Raw genomic sequence first — 10,812 nt, 5'->3', positions numbered from 1 at the left:
CCTACTGGGCTCAGGAATATACTTTCTGACCTCCTTATGCTGCAGCCTTACCTCCTCATCTGTTCTGCTTCCTTGAATTTCAGAATGACTTTTCATTTCCCGCAATAGCTCTGAGATAGATGGGAGTTGGAGGGGAAGAAGCCAGGTGGATGAGCAGTATAATACCCCAGCAATACGCTTTCCAAACCCCAAATCAGGACCCACAGCCTGAGAGGCTTTGCGTGTGAGTGAATTTGGGAGGTGGCAATCTAAGAGACATTGTTCGGTTGCTGAAATACTGAAATGTCCATGGTTTGTGGGCACAAAGGAATAGCGTTCTTGAAATCAGAGCTGTTCTAAAATATCCAGGGTGTGTGGGTACCAAGGTAACTCCAGGGAATCTAACCTTGAAATTTTCAGTTTGCTGCAAAACGTAAAATCAGAAGCAAGTAACACAAAACAGTGGGAGTCTCTGGGGACCCACTGAGAGCTGGGCTTGTCATAGGACATATCGTTCTCTATCAGAGTCGCTCACTGCCCTGGACCTCAATGATTAGTCATTATTATTTATTAATTAACTGTCACTAACTATTGGTGTGCTATTTCCTCATGGGTTTCTTCCCCAGCTTTATCCTGAGCTCTTGATAACAAGGGCTATGCAGTGTCACACTCTTAGTAAGAGTCTCAATATATTTGCTGAACGAATGAACAAATGTTTATCTCTGGAACATGCTCTTTATCTTAGAAGGAAGTGGGCAGGAGAGTCAGCACTGAGAAATCTTATTATCCGTTTGGGCCCCCGAGTGGCTCGCTCTGCACATGGCCGCCATACTGGAGGAATCCAACAACCACGGTGAATTTCAGTGGGAGTGCTCAACGCCTCCCCCAAATCCCACAGCCTGGTATATTTGCACTTCATCTATTTCCTTTTCTGGTTCCAGCAATGTAGTCCAACATGTACAGGATCCAAAAGGTGGTGGGGGCCAGGACCCGGTGGGCTGGAGCTTAGCCTACTGTCCTCCCACTGCTGCCACCCCAGCCAGCAGGGGGCCAGCAGCGTCAGTGGTCTCAGCTCCAGCCTTCTCCCTTGTGTCTTCCCCTCCCCGTCCTTGGGTCGTATCAGCACCTTATTCCCCCTTGAAGTTCTCCTCTGTGTCACGCCCCCTGCATGAGCTGTCAATCTCCATCAACAGTGATTCTCTAACCTGCCCCTTGTTGCAAAGGGATAGGGGAAGGAAGGGTGAATCTTGAATGTGGGGTGGGGAGAGAGAGGAGGGAGGACAAAACACATAGAATTATTTGAAAAAGCAATTATATTGAAACATGGTTATCAAATATTAAAAAGAAACACACACACCAAACCTGTAGCAATTTGTAGTTTGAAAAACAAATGTATGGTAGTTCATGTGCTCTTTCATTAATACATTACAAACAAGATCTAGCTGCAGGTCTAATAACTACCATAGCTTCAAAGTAGTGATGAACATAAATAATATTTTGAGATACCTGCCACAGCTAGAGTGTGATATGAAAATATGAAATATGAAATGAAAATATCTGTGTTTTCTGTCGGTGCAAAAGTTTCAAGTGCCGCTAATATTTCTGTGGTTTGTCACCTATATTCACAGTTAAAGGAAATGATAACTTTAATTTAAGGTTAATGAAAATAAGGATGTATTTTTCCCCAGTTAAGTTCACAGACCCCCTGAATTCTGTCATGGACCTCAGGATACAAGCCCCCATCAGGTAAGTGGATCTTCTGTGGTTTGTACATAGTGTCTGTTTAGTTACTAGCTCCTAGTCACGTCACAGAGAGCAGCCCTCTTAGACTTGGGAGACCCCAGGAGGTGTGGTTGGAGGCGGGGGTGATAACCATTCCCATCATGGAAGAATGAATGAACTCTCCAGTTATGGTTTACCTGCTTGATTCAAAGTAGATGCCAAGCACCTGAGGATAAAGACTCAGGCTGCTCAGAGATCTGGTCGACCCCCAAGCAGTAGAAATATCTGTTCTCCTGAGTCTGGGGCCACAAGCAAACAGTGAGAGAGGGGTCTCCCTCTGTATCTGTCTCTATCAGCTCCCTCACTGGCTCCCCTGGAACCCTCCCTTCCTTGAGCTCCCCCGTCCCAAGGGCTGCTGGCGGTTTCCGCACTACAGGGGGATATGCTTGTGTACTCTTGCATTCTTCTTAAAGCCACGCCCATGGCACGGAGCCCTCAGGCCCTAGAGGCTCAGGGCTGGAGAAGACCTTAGTCTTTTTAGTCCAGCTCTGTCACTTTACACCCAGGCAAATTTGGGCTCTGAGATGAGAAGAGGTTTGCCCGCCATTACCTGGCTGACATGGGCTCTACACCATGTTTTACGGTTTCCCATCCAGGGCTCTTTTCATCCTGCCTTTGAGAAGCTAGGAAGACTCCTGAGGGTGAGGGTGGGCAGCCTGTTCTCTGAACTGGCTTTCTCTCCCTGCTGACTGCTCTACTCCATCACCTGCAATGGTGTAACGCATGGCATTTTCAGGACCCCTCTCTGCCTGCTGTAGGAGCAGACCTACTGCTAGCTGCCCTCTGACTCTGAGCCCCCATGAAGGACAGGAGCTCCCACACCCTCTCCAAGGTGGAGGGTGGGTGCAGGAGTTTGGGAGAAGCCCAGAGACAGGTATCTTCTCAATCCCAACCCTCTTGGGAAACGGTTGCCTGGCAGGAGGCTCTGCACACGAGGGTCCAGCAGCCAGAGGGTGGTGGGAAGTGGGGACAGTGCCAGGGCAGCTTGGCACCTCACTGGAACAGAAGGACGGAAGGGTGAGAGGAGTTCCAGGCAGTTGGGCATGTCACATAATTACAGGAGAAAAATTAGGCCAGAGCCTGGCTCTCTCTGCCTCTGTCTGAGTGATCATCGCCTTTATTATAAAACAACTAATTATTAGCCTGGCTCATTAGCAATTATAAATCTCTAACTCCAGGATTTCATTAAAAAAAATGACAAGTTAGCACTTAATTAATTTCCCAACTGTCTCAATCATGCATGATGTTAAAGGACCCAGTTCCCGTGGTTTGTAGGAGCAGTGCTGGCTCTCAGGTACCAGGGAGGGGGTCCCTGCTTTGTTTCCCATCCAGAAACTTGAGTGTTCCTGCCTGGCTGCAATCAGATACCCTGAGATGTGGGGAGTAGAGAAATAGAGGCAAACTGTCCTCTCCTTCTGCTTTCCAGTAAAAATAGAAACCACACATTTATTAAGCATGCCAGCTGCTTGGCATGCCGTGTCACATTTAAAGCGCTCCATAACCACGTGGAGCTGATGTGATTCATCTCCATTTTACTGATATAGAACCTAGGTCATGACAGCTGTCATATAGATCACAAGCCACCAGCTTGGGGAGTAAACCCAGGTTTGCCTGACTCAAAGCCAATACCTTTAACCACTCTGGTCTGTTCAACCAGAAGCCTCAAGCTGGGAGATGCTGGCTCTGATTAAGGAAAGGTTCTAGGTAGGTGATGGCCAAGACTGTCTACACTCCAATTCTCCCCCTAACTCGCTGGCAGAGGGAAAGATAGTCCACTGGATCCTGGTGTGTCTTATCGGTGAACGGTGAGTGGGTGGGTAGGTGGGAGGAAGGAAGGAAAAACCCTTCCCAATTCCTAGTGCTAAAAATGTCCTAATGACATTTTTCAGTACCCTGCACGTAGCTTTCCTAGCTTCTCCATCCTTCCCCAGCCTTCTCCGTCTCTTACCATTTCTCCCTCTTCTTGGGCAATACCTGAAGGATGTGATGACATAGAAGAGGTTGCTTGAGGACAGCATTGTCCGTTACGTACCCCTTCCCATTTTTTGTGGCTTTCTCTCTTTTGGGTCTGAGGGAATGACTAGGCCAAGAAGAGCTGCCTGAGATGGAAGAGCCAGAGGTGGGAGACCAAGAGAAGACAGACCATGAGTCCTCAGACCCACAAGAGGGAGGAAACACCCACCTGGACTCGTGGGACCCACCACCAAGGCAGCCCAGCGTGGTAACAGGAGCCCAGAGCAAGTGAAGGGTCCTTGTCTGACTCTGCCCTGAAAGATCGTGCGACTTTTACAGGAGGAGTTTTCCCACCTGTAAAGTAAGGAGTATGGGTTAGACAATTCTTCCACTGCTGACTTGGATGGATGTTGCAATGGACGTTCCAGTGAAAAAAACCTTCTGATCACAACCAGCAATTCAAACAGTACCTACAGTCTGAGGTAGGAAGCTAACACTTTAAAATACCCAGATCACAAAATTCAAAGAAATGTGTGATTTCCATGACTTTGTGTACTTGAACCCATGCAATTATGTGGGAGTGGAGTGGATGGAGCGAAGGAAAGATAGTTATAGGATGGAAGAGTGACTCACGCCATGGGTTCAAATCCCAGGTCTATAAGGACTCCAGCAACGAATAGCTTAACAAATATAGCTTAACAAATATAAGTCCCACCAGGATGCAATGCAGAGTCTGGAGGATGTACTATGGATGAAGCCCATTCCTCTCATCCTACAGACCTAGGAAGGCTTCCCAGAGGATGTGAACCTCCCCAGTCAGGGCCAGGTGGGCAAGCAGGTCAGCTAAATAGGGCAGATGTCCAAACGCCCAATCCACAAGGCTCAATAAAAGTCAGTAGAATGTCACCGAGAGAGAAATCCAGGGAGGGCGGAGGGAATCCTTTGATAAGCAGCTTGGGGAGGGTGGGCACAGCTGAGTGGCAATGATCATGAGACTCTGCTCTCTAAGGAGGGGGTGCGGTTCCCTGTGGACTTCTGCATCCCTGAGGGGCATGTAAGTCTGGGGTCAGTGACAAGTTGCCACAAATGGCCGTGATATGGGCTGACACTCCTTAAATGCTCCACATGTAGTAACTCATTTAACTTTCACAAGAACCCCGATATCAGCCCCATTGTACAGATAGGGAAACTGAGGCACACGGCCTGGGAGCAGGGGAGTGAGGATTTGAACTAGATGGTCTGGCTCCAGGGTCCGCTGATCTTCACTACTAGGCTCTGCTGTATCTTTTTTTTTTTTTTTTAATAAATTTTATTTATCTTTGGCTGCGTTGGGTCTTCATTGCTACGTGCAGGCTTTCTCTAGTTGCGGCGAGCGGGGGCAACTCTTCGTTGCGGTGCACGGGCTTCTCATTGCGGTGGCTTCTCTTGTTGCGGAGCACAGGCTCTAGGCGCACGGGCTTCAGTAGTTGTGGCACGCGGTCTTCAGTAGTTGTGGCGCACAGGCTCAGTTGCTCCGCAGCATGTGGGATCCTCCTGGACCAGGCCTCGAATCCGTGTCCCCTGCATTGGCAGGCGGATTCTTAACCACTGCGCCACCAGGGAAGCCCTGGCTCTGCTGTATCTTGATGACAGAGCTGAGCCTTGCCTGGGAGAAGGGCAAGGAAGTGGGCTCTAGTGGCAGAATATTGGCTTTATATTGTGCTAATACCGGCTGATATCTGCCAAGGTGCCCACACCTTCATCAGAGCCTACTCCCCTCCCACAAGATGCTCCTGGAGATGAGGGGTCCCGAGAGGAGAAGTGAGCTCCTGGTGGGTCTTGACCATCCTTGAATCCCCAACTCCCAGCAGTGCCCCATCAGCCTGGTGGTGCAGGATGACATGGAACACAGCGTCCTCTGCTGGCCGGAACAGGAACACATCCTGGGAGAGCCCGAGCCAGAAGGAAGCCCAAGCTGTTTGGACCTCTGGAAAAATGTTCTATTAGAGAGAGGCTCCAAGAATTCCTGGGGCTTCAGGAACAAGGAGAAAGTGGGGAAAGAGATAAAGATGAGATGACCCCACTGATCCTCAAAGGTGTATCCTAGGTTCAGGACTGACAGCCAGGGAGGGTATCCCAGAGTCAGGTCACCCAGGCCAGGGGGCGGCGGACATTCTTGGCAGAGAAGAATCTGTTTCTCAGGCATGAGGACCAAAGGCGACCTTCATGTAACTCCACTTAGTGGAGTGGGGGGAGGGGTTGCTGGTGTTGACAGTTGATCCCTAGAGTTTGGCAAGGGCCACACAAGTGACCCTTGAGGGTTATAATGACTCCGATGGTGGACACCATAGGCGAGACTCTGACCCGGTCAGGGTCAGCCAAGTGGGCCAAAGTGGACCTGGGCTGCCTCTCCACCTAGTGAGCTCCCTGTCCGCCAAGGTATTCAAGAGAGACTGAGTGACCCCCTGGCAGGAATCAAGCACTAGAAAGGGGTAGGACCACATCATGATAACCAACAAACGGATAAGGTGGATTCCATCCACAGCCCATTTTCCCCTAAGGAACAGAGAGGTTAAGTAACTTCCCAAGGTCACACAGGGCTGGGGCTCCCTTTGGGCTGAACCTGACTGCAGAACCCAAGCGTTTATAGCCGTTCTTGCCACTCCCTCTGTATGGCCACCTCATACTGGGCTCGAAGGGTTTGGCCCGCCCTGAGATGCTTGAGTTCTGTTAGAAGACCCCCAACTCCCCAGAGACCCCAGCCCCTTGCTGCTGCCTCCCCCCCGCTCTCACCCCAGGCCGCTGGCAGGGGTCTCCTTATTGGGAAAAGATGGGGACAGCACCCCCTGACTCAGGGCTGGTCAGGGGGACCCTCTCCTCCAGCTAGAGACAGCGCCCCCCTCCCAGCTGCCAGCTCCTCCCACCCAGCCACGCTTGCTGTCAAGTAGCGCTTCCAGAAGCCACAGCAGGTGGTACCTTCCTGCTTGGGAACAGCACCTCTCAGCAAACTGACAGGTAATTCGTCCCTGAATCCCCGGGGGGGACACGGGGAGGATGAGGAAAAATTATGGCTGTGAGTCTTAAAAATTAGATCACCTTTGCTGACAGCGTAATTACTCCTTTTTCTTGAGATCTAGTGCAGATCTCCAGTCCTTAAACAGTTGAGGGGTATTTTAAGGCCTCTTCCTTTGCCATTCTCTCCTTCTCCTGGGCCTCTGGAGGTTGGGTTCCTGCCATTTGCCGGCTTCTCCACCACTCCTGGGACCCAAAATGTCCCTGGGTTTGGCGGTATGAAAGGCCACCCAAGGGGGTGGTGGTGATGGAGAGAAACCAGGAGGAATGGTCTTACCCAGGACTCACTGTTTCAGCCTGCTCGGGGCAGGTCCTGAATGACTCCTGGCCACCTGTCTGAATGTCCCTTAGTTTCCGGAGCCCTCTCCTAGCAGAGGTGGCCAGTCCCCCACTATAGCCCCTTGGTCTGCTGCAGAGGCCCCCTGCAGGCAGATCCCACCCTAGCCCTGGTTTCCCATGCCTCCTGGCCTGAAGGGGTCTCTGGCATAGAGCAGCCTGCAAGTCCCAGGAGCTCATTCCTGATCCTCCAGGGGCAACTCTCAGCCCAAGCGGATGGATCAGTGGAGCAACCCCCCAACCCAGAGCCCCCTCGGGATGAACCTCGGGTGCCTGCTGCGGTGGTAACCCGCTCCCTGACATTTCATCAGCTTTCCTTCCTCCCATCTTGATATCTGTCTTGATATCACATACTTCCTGGATCGGCTCCCAAATAAACTACCTGCACCCAAATTCTCATCTCGGGGTCTGCCTTGGAGGAGGCTCAAACTTAAGGCTGCCTCCGCCACGGCTTGGCCTGAGTGCCGTGTGGGCACCGGCTTCTGTTTGGAAGCGGACGTTCTCTGAATAAAGCAGGATGGCTCAGTGGTCCAGGGGCTCGCATCCCTTCAGCTACAATGTTCTACAGGGGCAGCGCCCCTTTATCCAAAAGTAAGGAGAAAGATTTGGGGACCTGAATTCTGGACGCCACGGATGTCTGTCTCCCCAGGAGGCATCACCCTGTCTCTTGCCTCTGGATCCACGTGTGAGGGTCCCTCTGGCATATGTAGCTGGGATGGAAGATGCTCATGACCTTAACGTCCCCTAAGCTCTCAGTAAGAGTTGACATAGGATTCAGGCCCTGTGGATAGAAGCGCCAGCCTGTTTCATGATCTGATGGGATCAGGAATCAGAACTATGAGATTTTACCTTAAAATGGCTGTCAGGACAGCACTCTGAGAAGCGAGGCAGAGGATGAGAGCAGATTATCCTGGGTCAGCACTGGCCAGGAACTGGACCTGCAGCTAGGAAAAGACAGACCTTAGGAGGGTCACAAAAGTCCATGGTCAAGGGCCAGATCAGGGAGATGAAAAAGCATGCTTGGGCCAACAGACTCAAGCAGGCTCTAGAAAGCATTTTCAACATCTCTCAAGTTTGTGCCAGACCCCCGTGCTCACGGGGACACCTCGGGGAAGACAAGGCAGGAGCTGAACTGGAACTGATGTTTCCCAAGGCAGCCAGGGCTGTGCCTGAGTCACCAGGCAGAACCTTCCCACGCTTAGACCTTCTGGTCCTGGAGTCTCCATCCAGGCTGTAAGGGTGGGGGTGCAAGCTCTCCAGCCTCAGCTCCCCAACACCTCAGTGCAATCTCATCACCAGCCCTCACCATCCCCGCCTCACCAAGCACCCCATCACAACAGCTGTCACCCGACATGCTAACATCCTGCTTCTTGTAGGAGAATAATGATAACTCACATTTCCTGTGTGCCTACTGTTTGCCCAGCAGTGTTGTGAGCATTTTACAGATATTAATCCCTCTGGCCGCAAAGCCGTGAGGAAGGTGGTGGTTTATCCCTGCCTTACGGAATGAGGAAATGGACACACAGAGAGCTCACCTCCCTGGCCTGCAGGCGCCTAACTCATCTCAGGGATGGGGTCTGAACTCGGGCAGGCTGGATCCAGAGGGCGAACAACAGCCCTTGAAGTTAATCTTGGAACTGGATCTTGGAAATTGGCATCTCCCCCTCCTCCCTGCTTCCCTCTGCTTAGACCTTGGGTATCTTTCCCCAGGTGGGTGTGATGCTTAATTTTGTTTCAATTTCACTAGGCCATGGGGTGCCTGGACTATTGGTCAAACATTAATCCGGGTGAGTGTGTAAGAGTTTTCTGGATGGGATTAACATTTGAGTCAGTAGACTGAACAATGACCCGCCCTAATGTGGGTGGACCTCATCCGAGCCCTTGAAGATCTAAATAGGGCTGAGTCAGAGGGAACTCCTCCTGCCTCAGACTCACCTGAAACGCTGGCTCTTCCGGGGTCTGGAGCCTGCTGGCTTCGGGCCGGAACTCACACCATTGGGTCTCCTGGTTCTCAGGCCTTAGGATGCTTGCAGGCCTTGGGCTGCAAGCACATCACGGGTTTGCCTCATCTCCAGTTTGCCGACTGCCAATCTCGGGACTTCTCGGCCTCCATAATCGTGGGAGCCAATTCCTTAAAATAAATCTCTTTGCGTGCGTGCGCTCACACACACACACACACACACACACACACACACACAACCTGTTGCTTCTGCTTCTCTGAGAATCATATCTAATACAGTGGGATTGTGTACTTTGCCTCATGAGCACCAAAGGGCTCAGCTTCCTCAAGGACATCACCACTGTCCCCGTCAACGGGACGCCACTGGCGGAGGCCTGCCCTGGAGATGTGTGTCAGCAAAGAGCAGCTGGAGGTCTGACCGCGGTGACTTAACAGGCTGGACCAATCAGAGTTGGCCCGGGACACAAACGCCAGGTGAAAATAGCCTTGGGTCTGCCCACCTCCAGTGACAACAGAACATCGAAGTCGTGGCTACGTGGGACCATCCAGGATCCTAATCCCCTCCCTGTGTCTGGAAAACGTCCCCAGTATAGAATGTAAAGACGCCAGTAACTCGCTCACTGGCCTGCCTTGCCCAGGACCAGACTTGGCGATCAGATGCGCCCTTCCGGGACTTCGCATCTGGAGTTGGCCATGCAGACAAGCAGGACGCGTGGAGAACGTGCAGTGGTGGTGGCAGCGGTCACCATCCAGTTCCCAGGGGACAGCATCGTGTGGTGGCTTCAGCGCTGCCCTGAATCCAAGGCCCACACCCCGAGGCCCCTGGTACTCTGTGGAGGTGGAGGGTCCTCACTGGACCAGTCCTGGGGTGTGACTTTGGCCATGGTTCTGGCTGCTTCATCACAAAGCCTGGCCCTCCCTGCATCCTCTCACCCAATTTCTTTGCTGCCTAAACCAGCCAGAATCATCAGTGTTGTACCTAGAACACTCATGGATGCAACCAACACTGGCCCAGGCAGTCAGCATTCTACCCACGTGATCTCCTTAACCCCACCCGCCCTCCACAGGCCTTTGAGGAAGGCAGCTTTAATTGCCACAAAACTGAGGTTCAGAGAGGTTGTGTAATTTTGCCCAGGTCACAGAGCTTTTGGTGGAGCTCTGATGCAAACCGAAGTCTTGGTGGCTCAGAGTCTGCGTTTCTAGCTGCCACGATTTCCGTTTTCTCCCTGGATTCTTTCCCCACCACCTTAATTATACCATCGAGCAAAGGAAGAGAAAATCCACTGTGCAGCGTTGGGCCTGGGAGCCAAATTGTTTCTGAGCTAAATGCTTTCCTCCAAGCCTTCAAGGAGGTGTCGGCAGCTCACAACTCCAGCGGTGGCGAGAACGCAGCCCTAATGTATATTCACAAGCCAGAGAGAAAAAGCTTCACGGGGCCCGGGCATTCATCCCAACGCCGGCAGTCCACATGGCATCCGATGAACTGCTCTAACACAGAGGCGCATTAATGCTGGAGGTGCTGGGAGTGAGCCCCAAATCCCCGGCCAGGGGCAGGTTTTATTGTCCGCCCTTACACCCCAATGGCCACTTCAATATTTCGTGGCCAACTCAGTGGCTGGTGACAGATAAATAAGTGAGTCAGCCCCGAGCTACAGGACTCGTGCCCCAAGAGAAGACAGAATTTAAGGAATCAGAGCCCTCTGCCCCCACTCCGTCTCCCTCCTCACACCCAAGGTGGGTGAGTTGAAAGC

The sequence above is a fragment of the Lipotes vexillifer genome, unplaced genomic scaffold (assembly GCF_000442215.2).
Source record: "Lipotes vexillifer unplaced genomic scaffold, Lipotes_vexillifer_v1.1 scaffold518, whole genome shotgun sequence".
NCBI classification, from domain to species: domain Eukaryota; kingdom Metazoa; phylum Chordata; class Mammalia; order Artiodactyla; family Lipotidae; genus Lipotes; species Lipotes vexillifer.
The sequence above is the reverse complement of the archived record's forward strand: the minus strand, read 5'-3'. Positions refer to the sequence as shown.